The sequence below is a fragment of the Lampris incognitus genome, chromosome 8 (assembly GCF_029633865.1).
Source record: "Lampris incognitus isolate fLamInc1 chromosome 8, fLamInc1.hap2, whole genome shotgun sequence".
Classification (NCBI taxonomy): domain Eukaryota; kingdom Metazoa; phylum Chordata; class Actinopteri; order Lampriformes; family Lampridae; genus Lampris; species Lampris incognitus.
In genome coordinates, this window is record NC_079218.1 from 5,028,315 (window position 1) to 5,048,314 (window position 20,000).

At 42.5% G+C, this 20,000-nt stretch overlaps 1 pseudogene; it reads left to right on the plus strand.

The window, feature by feature from the left end:
- LOC130116880 (vacuole membrane protein 1-like) overlaps positions 1–20,000 on the plus strand; it is a 118,329-nt pseudogene that overhangs the window by 79,525 nt on the left and 18,804 nt on the right.

Consider the following 20,000-nt stretch of genomic DNA (forward strand, 5'->3'; position numbering starts at 1 on the left):
GCCAAAACAATTGAACTGACCATGAAGTGTATCTGAAATTTGCCAGATGTTCTCAACCTGATCAAATAATGCTCCTATCTGTGTGTGTGTATGTGTGTATGTGTGTGTGGGTGTGTGTGGGTGTGTGTGAAAAGAGACTACTAATGAGCTGTTTGTCTTATCAGAACCATCTGATAACCAACTCCCCTCTGAAGTCTTCGATTCAAAATTATGCCACTGCCGACTTCCGTACAAACAGAATAAAAGCCAGTTAGTCAGGCTTCCTCTGTCGGCCGTCTTACCCCCACATCCGTCAGTTCCACTAAATTGTCTGGTAAACCACTGGTGAAGAGATTAGTGACGAGTAACTGTGGGAGATGCAGAACATACCAGATCTGCCCTCAGCTGAAGTTAACCTTACTCGCATAAAGCTGTGTTGCTCAGCTTACTCAGACGGAGCAGAATAAAATACCCTTCTGCTGATATTTTAAAATCTAGGCAACACAGCAGTCACTGAAATCCAGCTGAACTGGCATTTCCGTGTGTGGACTGCATCACACTGTGACGTTAGATGCAAAGCTTCTGTTGGCCATACGCAGAGACTCAGCCAGTGTCCGTTATTTTCTTTTGTGCTGTGTATTTTACCATGCCACCGTGTTTTCTGTGAGGCAGAAACGGTGATGTCAAGTGGTTGAAAGTATTGCAGTTTGCAATTTTGCGACGAATGATGGATTAAAGCACTAATCACCTGAACTTGTGAGAATGGAGGAAAATTATTTTCATCTATCAGTATTTACCTGCATTAGAGAATTAAAGACATCGCCAGTCACTCAAAAGATTTTATTGTCTTGCAAAGTCCACTCAGTTAGCTGTACCGTCTTGCTCTCTTCAAGATGACGCGGTTGTTGATTTGAGCTGAAATGGCTGACAGCACCCCCAATGCCCAAATTGCCCATCTGGCCCAGTGACTAAACAGGAATAAGACTGGACAGGAAGTGGCTTCCAGTTGCTTTTGTGAACCACAGCCTGATAACAGTGACACATCTCCTTCACCTCCATCTGTCTGTCTGTCCATCCATCCATCCCTGACCCCCTTCCTAGACTCCTCCCACACTTATCCTTTAGTTATGTATTAAACCTGTTGAGGAGCCCCCCCCCACACACACACACACACACCCTCCCCCACACACTCACCCCTCTGAATATAGTCAGTGTGATACCCTGACCTCGTAGCTGTGCTGCTGATGTGTCATGGAGCAAAGCCTTTTGTTCCTTACCCCCTCATAACAAAGGGGCCTCATAGTGGATGCTTGTGTTACAGCCTGACAGGCACTGAGACACAGGGTGGGAGGTGTATTTCTGACCAAATGATGAGTGTACCAGCCAGTTACTGTACCCCCACAACGACCTCATGGTTCACTGATGAGTTTTTTCTCGCTCTGTGTGTGTGTGTGTGTGTGTGTGTGTGTGTGTGTGTGTGTGTGTGTGTGTGTGTGTGTGTGTGTGTCTTTGTCATACAGAAATTGTTTGTGATCATCACCTTCAGCCGCCACATAGTTGAGCAGATGGTCTCCCAATTGGGTGAGTAAAACTTCCAATGAGCAACACTGACCACCATGTTAGAAAATGGAAGGACGTGTGTGTGTGTCTGTGTGTGTGTGTATGTGTGCGTGCCTGTGCTTGATTTTAGCAGGAAAAATTAGTAATGTGTGAGACGCATGAAAGGCTTTGAAGTTGACATTCGGTGGGCATTTGGGAATGTTGCGTTGAGTTTAGTCGTGTCTTTTTGGAGAGACCCATCTCCATATCTTCAATTTCTATGATGAAATGAGTCGAAATGAGTAGAAGCTGTGAATGAAATTCACAGATTTTTCCAGCCAGTTGACTCGGGTCATGTACACGTACGTACAAGCAGGGGTGTAGTAGATGGTAAACGTACCTACGCTCAATTCTCATCCACCTTTTTACATGCAGGCCATAGTTTACCCACATATTTCAGACATAAATCTTCATCACATTTATTCATAGTACACATCAAAGTAAATAGCACCAAACCAATGTAAGTTAAAGAATGCCGTTTCTCAATTGGGAAAATACATGAATCAGTTCTGAAAAATGTCGGTAGTTGGCTGAGATATTTCAGAGAGAACATTGAGCACTTTTCAGTCATGAAAGTTTTTGCTCTGTTTTCTCATTCACTAAGTGCCTTTGTTAGCTTTAAGTCAATTATGCAGCGTTGTGCGTAGTGCCAGCTACTAGCAGCTCGTACGGAGCACCAGCCAAAGAAGTGGGTCTGCTTTTACACACTGGGAGACGTCACTTGGCCAGGTTTGCTAAGCTTATCAGCCTGTGTCTGGTCCAAAGCAAAGAAAACATGTTAGTCTCGGGGGATGGGACAGGTGTGTCTGCTGCTGCCACTATTAATTCTTGTGTCAGTGTGTATTGGCAGCTCTGTTGGCAAAACAAGCTGCAGCCAATGTGCGTTAATGTGAGCCTGAGGACTGCATATACAGTCTGCATGTAGTTGCAGTGCACTTGGAGCAACGGACAACAGCATTTACTGTGAATTCAAGGTGTTGGCTTGGCCTGAAATCAGGAAACATTTTAATCAGAAGACACGATTAAATTTCCCATGGATCGACATACATACACACACACACATACACGTATATATGTGTATATGTATATATACACACACACACACATACACGTATATACACACACACACACACACATATATACGTATATATGTGTATATGTATATATACACACACACACACTGGCTTTCTTGGCAGAATGGAAATGTGCGCTGCAGCACAGATATGGTGGAAAGATGAAGAAGCCTTGGTGCGGGGTGTGGGTGTTGTCAGGTGATATGTGGTGTCCTTGTACAAATGCCAGGGGTTGCAGCTGGTTACGGCCCCCAACACACCTGCTGTTGGCAATGCCCCCTGTTCTACAGTGTGTACATACACACACACACTCATGCACTCACACACACTCACACACACACATGCATGCTTTTTCTGTTCACACACACACTCTCACACCCATTGTGCTGAAATCAGATGGTGAGGTTGCATCAGCTCCAGTCGCTGCCGTGTTTTAGTGGCTTCGCTGTTGTTTCTTAAACGAATTTTGTGAACAAAAATTTCTTTGGAGCCACATCACTTTTTTTTTTAGAACTACAATTCTGAAAAACTAATTTACATATAACCACCCATCAAGCTCTTGAAATTATTGTTGATGTGTGTCTGTGTGTGTGTGTGTGTGGTTATGAAAGTTTGGTCCTCTGTCTGTCACTGTTCATCGAGCTGTACACACAAGGTGGCAGGTCGTTGCTTATTGACTCTTTCACAATGAGTCATCATGCCTCGCTGTTTTCTAAACGAGGTCCCCCCCATTACAACCTGTCAACCGACAGCTTCCTTCCTTACTCGGAACCTTTCAACTTGACTGTCGATACTCCCCATTCTCTATCTCTGTCATTCTCTATCTCTTTCATTCTCTATCTCTATCTCTCTACCACTCTCTCTCTCATTCACAATCACAAGCCAACAGTTGTGAAAGAGTTACTCATTTAGAATTTAACCCTTCAACGGCAGCTTGTCTTGTACTCACTGTTAACCATGTACACTCTCTCTCTCTCTCTCTCTCTCTCTCTCTCTCTCTCTCTCTCTCACTCTCTCTCTCTCAATCTCTCTCTCTCTCTCTCACACACACACACACACACTCTCTCTCTCACACACACACTCTCTCTCTCACACACACACACTCTCTCTCACACACACACACACACTGTCACTCTCTCACACACACTCTCTCTCACACACACACTCTCTCTCTCTCTCACGCACACTCTCTCTCACACATGCTCTCTCTCACACACAAACACTCTCTCTCTCTCACACACACACTCTCTCTCTCACACACACTCTCTCTCACACACACACTCTCTCTCTCACACACACACACTCTCTCACACACACACACTCTCACTCTCTCTCACACACGCACTCTCTCTCTCACACACACACACACTGTCTCTCACGCACACTCTCTCTCGCTCTCACACACACTCTCTCACACACACACACTTCTCTCTCTCTTTCTCTCACACACACTCTCTCACACACACACACACTTGCTCTCTCTCTCTCACACACACACACTCTCTGACACACACACACTCATTCTCTCTCTCTCACACACACACACTCTCGCGCTCTCTCTCCCACACACATACACACACTCTCTCTCACATGCACACGCACACACACTCATTCTCTCTCTCTCTCACACACTCTGACACACACACACACACACACTCATTCTCTCTCTCACTCACACACACACTCATTCTCTCTATCTCACACCCACATTCTCTCACTCTCTCACACACAGACACACACACTCATCTCTCTCTCGCACACACGCTTTCATTCTCTCTCTCTCACTCACACACACACACTCTCTTTCATTCTCTCTCACACATACACACACACTCATTCTCTCTATCTCACACACACACATACACACACACTCTCATTCTTTCTCTCTCTCTCACACACACACACTCTCATTCGCTCTCTCTCTCACATACACACATACACACACACTCTCATTCTTTCTCTCTCTCTCACACACACACACACTCTCATTCGCTCTCTCTCTCACATACACACAGACACACACACTCTCATTCTCTCTCTCTCCCTCACACACACAGACACTCTCTCATTCTCACACACACACACACACACACACACACACACTCTCTCTCTCTTTCATTCTCTCTCACACGTACACACGCATGCACTCTCACTCACACACATACATACACACACACTCATTCTCTCACTCACTCACACACATACATACACACACACTCATTCTCTCTCTCACACACACACACACTCTCATTCTCACACACACACACTCTCTCTCTCATTCATTCTCTCTCACACGTACACACGCATGCACTCTCTCACTCACACACATACATACACACACACTCATTCTCTCTCTCACACACACACACACTCTCATTCTCACACACACACACTCTCTCTCATTCATTCTCTCTCACACGTACACACGCATGCACTCTCTCACTCACACACACATACATACACACACACTCATTCTCTCTCTCACACACACACACACACACACTCTCATTCTCACACACACACACACACACACACACACTGTCTCACTCACACACACATACATACACACACTCTCATTCTCTCTCTCACACACACACACACACACACACACACACACACTCTCTCTCTCTCTTTCATTCTCTCGCTCTCGGAGCAGAGCGGAAGTGTGAGTGAGCACGGAGTAGCAGTGTGTTGCTTCAGTGTAAACGAGTTTCCAAAACGAGCTTTTTTTTCCTATCTGTCTTGTCCTTTTTCATGTGCTTTTTTGTTTTGTTGTCTTTTTAGTTAGTTTTTTTCAGTGACGGGTCTAAGTGGAGTTGTTTTATTTTTCGGTAGCAATGCTACCACTGTCAGCGGGGCAATATGGCCGCTGTGGGAGGTGGAGGAATGGCGTTTGAGAAGTTGGCACACCGGCACGCGATTAAAGATGCTCCGGTGGTCAAATGCTCGGTGGAGGAGCGCTGCCTCGTGGTAGGCGAACGTGTGGGATATGGAAGCATAAAATCAGCATCCAGAATGAACAGTGCTGTGGTCATGTTTCTCGATAGTGTTGATAAAGCCAACCAGGTGGTGGACAGCGGTGTGGTGATTAAGGACAAGTTGACTCCCGTTCTGCCACTGGCTAATCCTGGCACGAGCATCACCATTTCTAATGTTCCCCCGTTCATGAGAAATGCCACTTTGGAGAAGGAGCTTACAAGATACGGGCAGCTAGTGTCCCTGATAAAAATTGTCTCTTCAGGTTGCCAGTCTCCTCACTTGAGACACGTTGTGCCCCATCGGAGGCAAGGTTTCATGATTCTGAAAAATAATGCGGAGGATTTGGATCTGAAGCTCAAATTCAGGATCGACGAGTTTGACTACATTGTTTTTATTACATCCGGCATGATGAAATGTTTTGGCTGTGGGTCAGAGGGGCATTTAGTAAGGTCTTGTCCCGAAAGGAGTGAGGGTAGGTCTGATCCTCAAGGGCCGCCTTCGTCTCCTGATGCCGCCACGAGCAGCGCATCTCCGGCTGAGGACGGCGCTGCCGAGTCGGCACAGGGCAGACAGGAGACCGGGGAGCGAGGGGCAGGAGAAGCAGACCAGGTGGTGAAACAGAAAGAGACCGAGGCTGGAGAACACAAGGAAAACAGACGGACTGAGCAGGCAGGAGAAGGAGGTGTGCAGGTTGCGCAGGTTAAAAAAAATGATCACGATGAAATGGTAACAGAACTTGAGCAGGTGGAAGCTGATGGCCAGGATGAGCAGGAAGGGGAGGTTGAACAGAATAAAAAATAAAATGTAAACAGTGAGAACAGGGATGATAGAAAATTGGTGGGGCGAGATATGAATTGTGGTCGGAAGAAGCAAATACAGCAGGCTGCTATTAGAGTAGCAGAGTCTGTAATTGAGGAAGAGGAAGAGATGCTATTGGATGATGAAATAAAGTCAGAAAAGTCTATTAAAAGGAAGCCCACAGAGATAGACAGAAAGAGTTAAAAGCAAGGAGGATTTCAAGAGGTAAAAAGCCATCCTCCTCTTCGTCTGAGAAGGACACAGAAGAAAGTGACTGTGAGTTAGTTTCCACTCCTCGTACACAGGTGGACACAGAAGGGAGCTATGCTTTCCTGAAAATCAGGAAGTTTTTACAGCTCACCAGGGGTTTGAGGGGATTCAGGGTGGAAAATTACTTTCCAGACTTGCAGCTTTTTGTCGATTCAGTCAAATGTTTTATGAAAAACACAGGAGATTTGGAGGTAAACACATTTACTGACCAGGAAATCTTTAGACTGAGAAAACTTGTACGGAAAGTAAAATTGTAACTCCTTGATGGTGTTTAAGACGAGTTTGGTTGATGAGTGTGTTGCACTAGGCGATCTTCCTCGTACTGCTGCTGGAGGAGCCACTGATTCATGGAGCCGGGCTGGGCTGGCTGCTGCTCTCCAGGACTTTCCCAGGAACTGGTTTCCACCACGACATGGCCTTTTTTCCAGAACTTGGAGTAGTATTGTGCTCAGTAGGAGTTGAGGAAGATTGGTTTTAGTTTGGTGTTATTTATTTGTTTGTTATGTAAATTGTGTGAACACAACATCCATTGCACGTTGTGCGTCTTGGGAGAGAGATCCCTCCTCTGTTGCTCTCCCTGAGGTTTCTTCCTATGTTTTCTCCCGTCAAAGGTTTTTTTTAGGGAGTTGTTCTTCATCCGATGCGAGGGTCTAAGGGCAGGATGCTGTGTTGCTGTGAAGCTCCTGAGACGAATTTGTGTTTGTCATGTTGGGCTATTTTATTTTGAAGTTGTTTTTACAAATGCTTTTTTAGACTACGCAATGGTTTTTGTTTTTTTTTTTCTCCCTGAAACTTTTGTTTTGTTTTTTTGGGGTTTTTTTTATGCGCTGGATTATAAAGAGATGATTGCATTTGCGTATCAGAGACATGATTGCATTTGCGTATTCTGAATAAATGTACATTCTTAAAATCAAATCTCTCTCTCTCTGTCACACACACGTACGTACACATGCACTCTCACATGTACACAGACACACACACACACATTCTCTCTCTCTCACACACACACGTACGTACACATGCACTCTCTCTCACACACACACACACACACACACACACACACACACACACACACACACAAACAACTGTCTTTTGGGGTGTAAGGTTTTAAAATTGACTTTGTTTTTTATTTAACAATAGTAGTAAAATGTACAAGGTAAGGCAATTTTATTTGTACAGCACATTTCATACACTAGAGCGATTCAAAGTGCTTTACAGTGACAAAATTACAAAGATAAAAGGTATACAATTTTTACAATTAAAAATCTAAAAAACTGCAAAAGTACTGACAAAAAATCCAAAGGATAAAAGACTTAAAAGTAAACTAGCTAAGTTAAAGGCTACACATTTCTGAATTAAATTTTATGAATTTTGGGACAGCTCTAAAATATCTAAAATATTACAGAGTGACAGTAGTGTCTGCTAGTAAAATGTCAAAGAGTGACAGTAGTGTCTACTAGTAAAATATCACAGAGTGAAACTAGTGTGTGCTAGTAAAATATCACAGATTGAAAGTAGTGTCTGCTAGTAAAATATCACAGATTGAAAGTAGTGTCTGCTAGTAAAATATCAAAGAGTGACAGTAGTGTCTACTAGGAAAATATCACAGAGTGAAAGTAGTGTGTGCTAGTAAAATATCACAGATTGAAAGTAGTGTCTGCTAGTAAAATATCACAGATTGAAAGTAGTGTCTGCTAGTAAAATATCACAGATTGAAAGTAGTGTCTGCTAGTAAAATATCAAAGAGTGACAGTAGTGTCTACTAGGAAAATATCACAGAGTGAAACTAGTGTGTGCTAGTAAAATATCACAGATTGAAAGTAGTGTCTGTTAGTAAAATATCACAGATTGAAAGTAGTGTCTGCTAGTAAAATATCACAGTGACAGTAGTGTCTACTATTAAAATATCAGAGTGAAAGTAGTGTCTGCTAGTAAAATATCACAGAGTGACAGTAGTGTCTACTAGGAAAATATCACAGAGTGACAGTAGTGTCTACTAGGAAAATATCACAGAGTGAAACTAGTGTGTGCTAGTAAAATATCACAGATTGAAAGTAGTGTCTGCTAGTAAAATATCACAGAGTGACAGTAGTGTCTACTAGTAAAATATCACAGAGTAACGGCAGTATCTACTCGTAAAATATCACAGTGACAGTAGTATCTGCTAGTAAAATATCATAGAGTGAAAGCAGTGTGTGTTAGTAAAATATCAGAGTGACAGTAGTGTCTGCTAGTAAAATATCACAGAGTGACAGTACTGTGTACTAGTAAAATATCACAGAGTGGCAGTAGAGTCTACTAGTAAAATATCAGTGACAGTAGTTTCTACTAGTAAAATATTAGAGTGACAGTAGTGTCTGCTAGTAAAATATCACAGTGACAGTAGTGTCTACTAGTAAAATATCACAGTGACAGTAGTATGTGCTAGTAAAATATCAGAGTGACAGTAATGTCTGATAGTAAAATATCACAGTGTTAGTAGTGTCTACTAGGAAAATATCACAGAATGACAGTAGTGTGTACTAGTAAAATATTAGAGTGACAGTAGTGTCTGCTAGTAAAATATCACAGAGTGAAAGTAGTGTGTGTTAGTAAAATATCACAGAATGACAGTAGTGTCTGCTAGTAAAATATCCCAGAGTGACAGTAGTGTCTACTAGTAAAATATCCCAGAGTGACAGTAGTGTCTACTAGGAAAATATCACAGAGTGACAGTAGTGTCTACTAGGAAAATATCGCAGAGTGAAACTAGTGTGTGCTAGTAAAATATCACAGATTGAAAGTAGTGTGTGCTAGTAAGATATCAGAGTGACAGTAGTGTCTACTAGGAAAATATCACAGAGTGAAAGTAGTGTGTGCTAGTAAAATATCAGAGTGACAGTAGTGTCTACTAGGAAAATATCACAGAGTGAAAGTAGTGTGTGCTAGCAAAATATCAGAGTGACAGTAGTGTCTACTAGGAAAATATCACAGAGTGACAGTAGTGTCTACTAGGAAAATATCACAGAGTGAAACTAGTGTGTGCTAGTAAAATATCACAGATTGAAAGTAGTGTGTGCTAGTAAGATATCAGAGTGACAGTAGTGTCTACTAGGAAAATATCACAGAGTGAAAGTAGTGTGTGCTAGTAAAATATCAGAGTGACAGTAGTGTCTACTAGGAAAATATCACAGAGTGAAAGTAGTGTGTGCTAGTAAAATATCACAGATTGAAAGTAGTGTCTGCTAGTAAAATATCACAGAGTGACAGTAGTGTCTGCTAGTAAAATATCACAGAGTGAAAGTAGTGTGTGTTAGTAAAATATCACAGAGTGAAAGTAGTGTCTACTACTAAACTATCAGAGTGACAGTAGTGTCTGCTAGTAAAATATTACAGAAGGACAGTAGTGTTTACTAGTAAAATATCACAGAGTGACAGTAGTGTCTGCTAGTAAAATATCACAGAGTGACAGTAATGTCTACTAGGAAAATATCACAGAGTGACAGTAGTGTCTGCTAGTAAAATATTACAGAAGGACAGTAGTGTTTACTAGTAAAATATCACAGAGTGACAGTAGTGTCTTCTGATAAAATATCACAGAGTGACAGTAGTGTGTGCTAGTAAAATATCAGTGACAGTAGTGTCTACTAGTAAAATATCACAGAGTGAAAGTAGTGTGTGTTAGTAAAATATCAGAGTGACAGTAGTGTTTGCTAGTAAAATATCACAGAGTGACAGTACTGTGTACTAGTAAAATATCACAGAGTGGCAGTAGAGTCTACTAGTAAAATATCAGTGACATTAGATTCTACTAGTAAAATATTAGAGTGACAGTAGTGTCTGCTAGTAAAATATCACAGTGACAGTAGTGTCTACTAGTAAAATATCAGAATAACAGTAGTATGTGCTAGTAAAATATCAGAGTGACAGTAATGTCTGCTAGTAAAATATCACAGAGTGACATTAGTATGTACTAGTGAAATATCACAGAGTGACAGTAGTGTCTGATAGTAAAATATCACAGTGTTAGTAGTGTCTACTAGGAAATTATCACAGAATGACAGTAGTGTGTACTAGTAAAATATCAGAGTGACAGTAGTGTCTGCTAGTAAAATATCACAGAATGACAGTAGAGTCTACTAGTAAAATATCAGAGTGACAGTAGTGTCTGCTAGTAAAATATCACAGAATGACAGTAGAGTCTACTAGGAAATTATCACAGAATGACAGTAGTGTGTACTAGTAAAATATCAGAGTGACAGTAGTGTCTGCTAGTAAAATATCACAGAATGACAGTAGAGTCTACTAGTAAAATATCAGAGTGACAGTAGTGTCTGCTAGTAAAATATCACAGAATGACAGTAGTGTGTACTAGTAAAATATCAGAGTGACAGTAGTGTCTGCTAGTAAAATATCACAGAGTGAAAGTAGTGTGTGTTAGTAAAATATCACAGAATGACAGTAGTGTGTACTAGTAAAATATCAGAGTGACAGTAGTGTCTGCTAGTAAAATATCACAGAGTGAAAGTAGTGTCTGCTAGTAAAATATCCCAGAGTGACAGTAGTGTGTACTAGTGAAATATCCCAGAGTGACAGTAGTGTTTGCTAGTAAAATATCACAGAGTGACAGTAGTGTCTACTAGTAAAATATCACAGAGTGACAGTAGTGTGTACTAGTGAAATATCACAGAGTGACAGTAGTGTTTGCTAGTAAAATATCACAGAGTGACAGTAGTGTTTGCTAGTAAAATATCAGAGTGACAGTAGTGTCTGCTAGTGAAATATCACAGAGGAACAGTAGTGTCTGATAGTAAAATATCAGAATGACAGTAGTGTCTACTATTAAAATATCAGAGTGAAAGTAGTGTGTGCTAGTAAAATATCACAGAGTGACAGTAGTGTCTACTAGGAAAATATCACCGAGTGACAGTAGTGTGTACTAGTGAAATATCACAGAGTAACAGTAGTGTGTACTAGTGAAATATCACAGAGTGACAGTAGTGTGTGTTAGAAAAATATCACAGAGTGACAGTAGTGTCTGCTAGTAAAATATCACAGAGTGAAAGTAGTGTGTGTTAGAAAAATATCACAGAGTGACAGTAGTGTCTGCTAGTAAAATATCACAGAGTGAAAGTAGTGTGTGTTAGAAAAATATCACAGAGTGACAGTAGTGTCTGAGTAAAATATCAGAATGACAGTAGTGTCTGCTAGTAAATTATCACAGTGACAGTAGTGTCTGATAGTAAAATATCAGAATGACCGTAGTGTTTGCTAGTAAAATATCACAGAGTGAAAGTAGTGTGTGCTAGTAAAGCTGTGTATGAATGCTGGGATTTTGCTTGCATCGCAGTGGAAAGGGATTTTTTAATTTATTTATTTTTACTCCTTGTGACGGATCGCATTTATCAAAAACAGTAGATTCTCATACATTGCATTTATTCTCATGTCACTGGTAAAACATTCACAATGGGACTTCTGTTATAATTGTTTTGCAGTGAGTTTTTCAAGTTCTCCTAAATGCACAGCAGTAGTTTGTGTGAATGAGGAAGGACATAATGCAGAGCAAGACTCAGTCAACTTTATGCCATTTAATTTTCTCAATTTTAAAATTCAGCTTTCTACACTCGACATTTTTTGCACACAATAACTTCTCTGGCTAGCGCTGCATTATTTAGTTGTGTATTATTTATCTATACCGTGTTTGCTGTAGTTTGCACGACTTCTGATATCGGCACTTTTCCACGAGGGATGGACAGAATGCCCTGTCACTGCTGCTGGTGACTGACGTGGCCGTTGGACTTCAGTCCCGGGGATTTTCGCTGCTCACATGACATGAGACTGAACTTTCACTTCCTGCTGCTCGTACGCCCTTACAGACGCAGTGAGACGGCAGACCCCACACCACCGGCACACTGAACTGTCTGTAAAAGTGGATTAACTCAGATTACCCAACCATGTTCTGTTTAACATGCGTCACCCCGTTCTGCACACAGCACGTCATCTGCAAGCTCATATGTTAGTAACGTGTGTGTGTGCGTGTTTGCTCTCTCTCTCTCTCTCTCTGTGACAAGAGTGTTGCTCTAGAAAGTGTGAGGCTGTATGTATTGTGTGTGTGTGTGTGTGTGTCTCTGTCAGAGTCCAGACAGACAACAGTAGTTAAGGAAGAGGATGTTGAAGCAGGGAAGTACTGATCAGTACTGGATCAGCCTCCTGTAATAAGTGAGTTTACCTGGTAAATCCCCTCACATGCAAATAGTAACGTGACCTTTAATAAAGATGTTGGTTCTCACAGAAAACAACAAAAACGTTGGGCTTTGAGTAATAATGAAAATGCGCATTTCCAGTGATTAAACTGGAAAAAAGTGAAGAGTGGGTAGATGGGTTGATACATGCTTCAGTGGAGAAAAATGCATCTGCCTTTTTCTTCTTGAGGTCATTTCCTGCTTCTCACGTCACTGATGTGACAATAACAAATTGTCCAGTTAGTAAAGGCACATTTACTACTGTTACATACGCAATTAAATCTGAATTTTAAAAAAATGTCCTTTATAAACTACATTTATAAAGCTTTTAACGATGACTTCATAATTTACATTCATTTGAAAAGAATAGCTGGAAATGACCAGTTTCTTATTTATTAGATATTAGGTCATCCATCATATCATTTTCTTTTATAAGTCTTTATAAATCTTTATAATCTTTTTTACATCCATTATAATTCTGTTTATCCTCTTTCAATGTTGTATTGTGTAAATTGTGTAAACACAAGATTCATTGCACGTTGTCCGTCTTGGGAGAGAGATCCTTCCTCTGCTCTCCCTGAGGTTTCTTCCTATTTTTTCTCCCTGTTCAAGGTTTTTTTTAAGGAGTTGTTCCTTATCCGATGAGAGGGTCTAAGGACAAGATGTCGTGTTGCTGTTAAGCCCACTGAAGCAAATTTGTAATTTGTGATATTGGGCTACACAAATGACTTCACTTGACTTGACTTGACTAGATATTATGTCATCCATCATATTATTTTCTGGATATTAGGTTGTCAAATCATATTATTTTCTGGATATTAGGCCATTCATCGTATTATTTTCTGGATATTAGGTTGTCAATCATATTTTCTGGATATTAGGCCGTCCATCGTATTATTTTCGAGACATTAGGTCATCCATTGTATTATTTTCTGGATATTAGGGCACCCATCCTATTATTTTCTAGATATTATGTCATCCATCATATTGTTTTCTGGATATTAGGTTGTCAATCATATTATTTTCTGGATATTCGGTCGCCCATCATATTATTTTCTAGATATTCGGTCGTCCGTCATATTATCTTTGGCACCACATGTGAAAATTAACTTATTTCAAGGTGTTTACATTTTTAAGGGAAGTTTTTTCAACATGGAGGTGGATCAAATCTCACATGTAGTTCCATTAAAGTTTCAACTCATTCACTGGAAGCATTTCGTCAGGTCTGACTTATTAAAAAAAGAATAAGAGAGAGACCACAGACTTTTTATTCCTTTGATAATTTGTATTGATTTATTCATTTTTTTCTGAATTATTCTCTGTGGGCTTGCATGCTAAAATACATTTTGCATAAGAGATTCTGGCAGTTTGGTTTCACTCCTGTTTTCTCAGGAAAAAAGAAGTGCTGATGTTTTGAGTCTGTAATGCAGATCGACAGACGCCTTCGGTCTCTCAGCAGATGCAGGGGTATAAAAGAAGATACGACGGTGTCTGAAGTGCTCCAACCACACCGTAAACGTCTGCTCACATGCCTTTTGACCTGATGACACAAACTGATAACCAGACTGCAGAGAGGGCCGTCTCACGTCAGACGAGTCCTGTCTCTAATAGACACACACACGTCTCGTCTGTTAAGACGATGCTGACTCTCCGGGCCTGGTTTTGTTTTGGCTGGGATGGTTCGACACGACCTCTCATTCAGCGTCATCTTCAATTAACCTCTGCAGCGTCTTTGTGTGGTGAAGCCGGTGTCTCATGTTGATGATACACACCCGGTTTATAAATCCACGACGATAACGTCACACTCTAAAGAGTAAACCAGGATCTGTCTCTGTGATAATGCTCCCATACCTGCAGTAATCTCTCTCTCTCTCTCTCTCTCTCTCTCTCTCTCTCTCTCTCTCTCTCTCTCTCTCTCTCTCTCTCTCTCTCTCTCTCTCTCTCTCTCTCTCTCTCTCTCTCTCTCTCTCTCTCTCTCTCTCACACACACACACACACACACACACACATCAGCACACTCATACACAGACAAACCTCCCTTATGCTGTCTCTGTCACACACGTCAGTTTATCTGTTCTTGCAGGGACTGAAAATGTATGTTATGAGTCAAGATCCTATGTCTCTAAACCCAAACACTAAAGTTAAACCTCACCTTAACCCTAAGCTGCACCAAAACAGTCCAAATAATAATAGTAATAATAATGATGATAATAATGATAATATTAAGTTAATCTTATATACCACTTTTCTAACACTCAGAGTTGCTTTACAATAAATGGGGTGATAAACATAACACAGACATACAGGGGTGGATGGGAAGGGGGGAGCGAGACGCGGCAGCCACACACAATGCCAGCAGTACTCTAAACGTAACCCCTAACTTTAACCTGTGAGCCTGGTTCTAATGTCTAACTTGAGTACTCGACCCGAGCCGAACCCGAACCCCCAGTTGTAAACTGTGCCGTAACCCTAGCCTCTATCCAAGAAGTAGCCCTTTTCCTCGTGGGGAACCAGAAATGTTCCCACTAGCTAGGTGGTTTTTAATTTCACACACACACACACACACTTGAAAATCATAAGTGACACCAGCAGGCTTTCCTGGGTGAAGTTGTCATAAATGGATGTTGTGCAGGAGTTGGTGTGTGTGTGTGTTTGTGTGTGTGTGTTGTGCTGCACTCCTCTATCGGGGGCCGCCTCATTCAGCAGGCTGCTGATGTGCCACACACACACATGCAGTAATGGAACAGAGCCTTGCTGTGTTCATCATGCCGTCTGCTCCTTGACAGGACCAAAATTCCTCTTCACACACAGACCCCCACTGACCTCTGACCGACAACCCCCCCCCCCAAAAAAAATACACACACACGTGCGTATACACACACACACACACACACTCCTCTTTGATCTGTTGCGAATGGCTGTGTTAAGTCCGAGTGGGCTCCGGTCTGTGTTGGTCCATGTACTCAGCAGCCAGATGTGATGATACATGGGAATGAAACAAACACACACACACGATGATGAGAACAATTATGAGGACGGCCCGGTGCCCTCGGTGTTGAGGTGCTGATTCATTGTCTGTGAGGCTTCGGTTTGTCTACACCTTGTCAGTGGCGTATGTGGCAGGAAGGTGCTTGGTTTCCAAAGCAGGCTGGGGGAGATGAGGAGAAGGGCTGCGGTGGGTCGTGACGCAGAATTAAGTTGAGAGCTGTCGGAGAGAGAGAGAGGGAGGGAGAGAGAACGAGTGCATCTCGCCGCCAGGCTTGCATTCTCAGGGACTTCAGTCGGTGATCAGTCATTCTGACCAATCAAATCCACCGACTCAGTGTGCCGTTTTACACTGAGAAAATCCCTCAGACTTAGTGTCAGTGCAGGGTCTGTGACTCTGTTGCGGGAAAGCCATTGAGATGCACGAGGAGGAGCCGTGTGGTGAAAAGGTACTCCTCCGCAAACTGGCGGGCCGGGCCGCAGGGAACCCCCCTCTACCTTTCCATGAGAATGCAGACATTTCCATTTGAGTCCTCCTCCTAAGCAGGAGTCCATTACCAGCACAATAGGTCTGCAGATGGCTGTTCCTGCAGCTTGTTTTAAACAAGGTGGTGGGCATTACAGGATCACGGCAGGCAGACCCCCCCCCCCCGCCCAGAGAGAGGCCAAGGGAGGCCACAATAGGTCACAATAGGGTGATGTGGGTTTGTGTTGTGTGAGCCGCTCACTGGATCATACCGGAACTCACCAGATCTCACCAGAAAACCAGACGAGACGTCTCAGAAATGTTTTCACTGCTGTTTTCCTCCGAATTCCACCTATCGTGCACCTCCTATTTTTAAAGTAACTTCGTGGGCTCATATAGAAAGTCTTTTTGTTTTTTTTGTCATACCGAAAGGGGTTGTCTGGGTTTAAAGAAGTAACTTACTGTCCCCCACCCCCCAACTCCGTTTTCACAAGACTTTCAAGTCAAATGACTTCTAGCGAGGAGGGACTTTGTGTTCCCTCCACCAGCTTGACTTGTACAAGGTCAAAATCAGTGGTTGATTTTAATTTTTTCTTAATTTTTTTTTTTGGGGGGGGGGGTCATGGTGGTGTGGTGTGATGTGGTGGGGCGGAGTGGTTAACCACATTCACCTTTTAAACCGTAGCCACAAGCCCGGGAAAGGTTTTGTTACATCAAGTGTATTTCAAAACTATTTCAGAGCTTTTGAGTCTGGTGACAGGGAGGAAGAAGTCCCACGGCAGCCAGGGGAAACCTGCTGATGTGCAACTCTCTCATATCACACTTTAAATGTTAACAGGTCTCTTTATCATGTTAAATTTAAGATATATCACATAGCACCATTAATCCAAACGGGGTGGAAAGAGTTGGGGTTTTTTTTTTTCAATTTGTTTAAGGGGGGGGCACCCCATTTGCACCCCCATCCTCAAATCGAGCCTCGTTCAAAATGAATGCAGATTTTTTTTCAACCTGACTTGAGTTAAATAAACTCTTTTCATCAATGTACCATTGTGTAATGAATATGTGTTATACATAGACCTGTTTGGTCTCTTCTATTATATATTCTATTATCCATCCATTACCCGAACCGCTTATCCTGCTCTCAGGGTCGCGGGATAATGCAGCCTATCCAAGCAGTCACTGGGCGGCAGGCGGGGAGACACCTTGGACAGGCCGCCAGGCCATCACACAGGGCCAACACACACACACACACACACACACACACACACATTCACACCTAGGGACAATTTAGTAGGCCGATTCACCTGACCTACATGTCTTTGAACTGTGGGAGGAAACCGGAGCCCCCGGAGGAAACCTACGCAGACACAGGGAGAACATGTAAACTCCACACAGAGGATGACCCGGGACGACTCCCAAGGTTGGACTACCCCGGGGCTCGAACCCAGGACCTTCTTGCTGTGAGGTGACCACGCTAACCACTGTGCCACCATGCCGCCACCCAGCTGATGGGTGTGTGACGCATGAAACAAACTTGTACTGCTATGTATTAATCCTACATCTATCTTTTATATATATATATACAGTGCATCCAGAAAGTATTCACACCCCTTCACTTTCCCCACATTTTGTTATGTTACAGCCTTATTCCAAAATGGATTAAATTCCTTTTTTTTCTCATCAATCTACACACAATACCCCATAATGACAAAGTGAAAAAGTTTTTTTAGAAATTTTTGCAAATTTATTAAAAATAAAAAACTTAAATATTGCATGTACATAAGTATTCACACCCTTTGCTATGACACTCAAAATTGAGCTCAGGTTCATCCTGTTTCCACTGATCATCCTTGAGATGTTTCTACATCTTGATTGGAGTCCACCTCTAGTAAATTCAATTGATTGGACATGATTTGGAAAGGCACACACCTGTCTATATAAGGTCCCACTGTTGACAGTGCATGTCAAGCAGAAACCAAGCCATGAAGTCAAAGGAATTGTCTGTGGACCTCCGAGACAGGATTGTATCGAGGCACAGATCTGGGGAAGGGCACAAAAAATGTCTACAGCTTTGAAGGTCCCGAAGAACACAGTGGTCTCCATCATTCGTAAATGGATGAAGTTTGGATCCACCAGGACTCTTCCTAGAGCTGGCCGCCCAGCCAAACTGAGCAATCGGGGGAGAAGGGCCTTGGTCAGGGGGGTGACCAAGAACCCGATGGTCACTCTGAAAGAGCTCCAGCGTTCCTCTGTGGAGATGGGAGAACCTTCCAGAAGGACAACCATCTCTGCAGCACTCCACCAATCAGGCCTTTATGGTAGAGTGGCCAGACGGAAGCCTCTGCTCAGTAAAAGGCACATGGCAGCCTGCTTGGGGTTTGCCAGAAAGCACCTAAAGGACTCTCAGACCATGAGAAACAAGATTCTCTGGTCTGATGAAACCAAGATTGAACTCTTTGGCCTGAATGCCAAACGTCACGTCTGGAGGAAACCAGGCACCTCTCATCACCTTGCTAATACCATCCCTACAGTGAAGCATGGTGGTGGCAGCATCATGCTGTGGGATGTTCTTCAGCGGCAGGAACTGGGAGACTAGTCAGGATCGAGGGAAAGATGAATGGAGCAAAGTACAGAGAGATCCTTGATGAAAACCTGCTCCAGAGGGCTCAGGACCTCAGATTGGGGCGAAGGTTTACCTTTCAACACGACAACGACCTTAAGCACACAGCCAAGACAACGAAGGAGTGGCTTCGGGACAAGTCTGTGAATGTCCTTGAGTGGCCCAGCCAGAGCCCAGACTTGAACCCCATTGAACATCTCTGGAAAGACCTGAAAATAGCTGTGCAGCGACGCTCCCCATCTAACCTTACAGAGCTTGAGAGGATCTGCAGAGAAGAACGGGAGAAATACCCCAAATATAGGTGTGCCAAGCTTGTAGCTTCATACCCAAGAAGACTTGAGGCTGTAATCGCTGCCAAGGGTGCCTCAACCAGGTACTGAGTAAAGGGTGTGAATACTTATGTACATGCAATATTTCAGTTTTTTATTTTTAATAGATTTGCAAAAATTTCTACAAAACCTTTTTCGCTTTGTCATTATGGGGTATTGTGTGTAGATTGATGAGGGAAAAAAAGCAATTTAATCCATTTTGGAATAAGGCTGTAACATAACACAATGTGGGGAAAGTGAAGGGGTGTGAATACTTTACGGATGCACTGTGTGTATATATATATATATATATATATATATATATATATATATATATATTGTGGCGGACACTAGGGGCTATGCCTCTCACCCAGCAGGGCTGTGAGCTGGGGGCGTGGTTTACGTTCCCGGGCTCTCTGGTGCAAGGTTGTTCCTGTTTCAGTTTAGTTTTGGAGCTGAGGAATAAAGTTCAAACTCGCCTTCATCTCCTGTGTTTTTCCTCATCCTGCCACTATATATATATATGTGTGTGTGTGTGTGTATGTATATGTATATATGTATGTATATGTGTATGTATATGTGTATATATGTGTATGTATATGTGTATATTTATTTTTTTTATAGTCTATTCCAGGTTCAAGCCCAGGGTAGTCCAACCTTGGGGGTCGTCCTCTGTGTGGAGTTTGCATGTCCTCCCCGTGT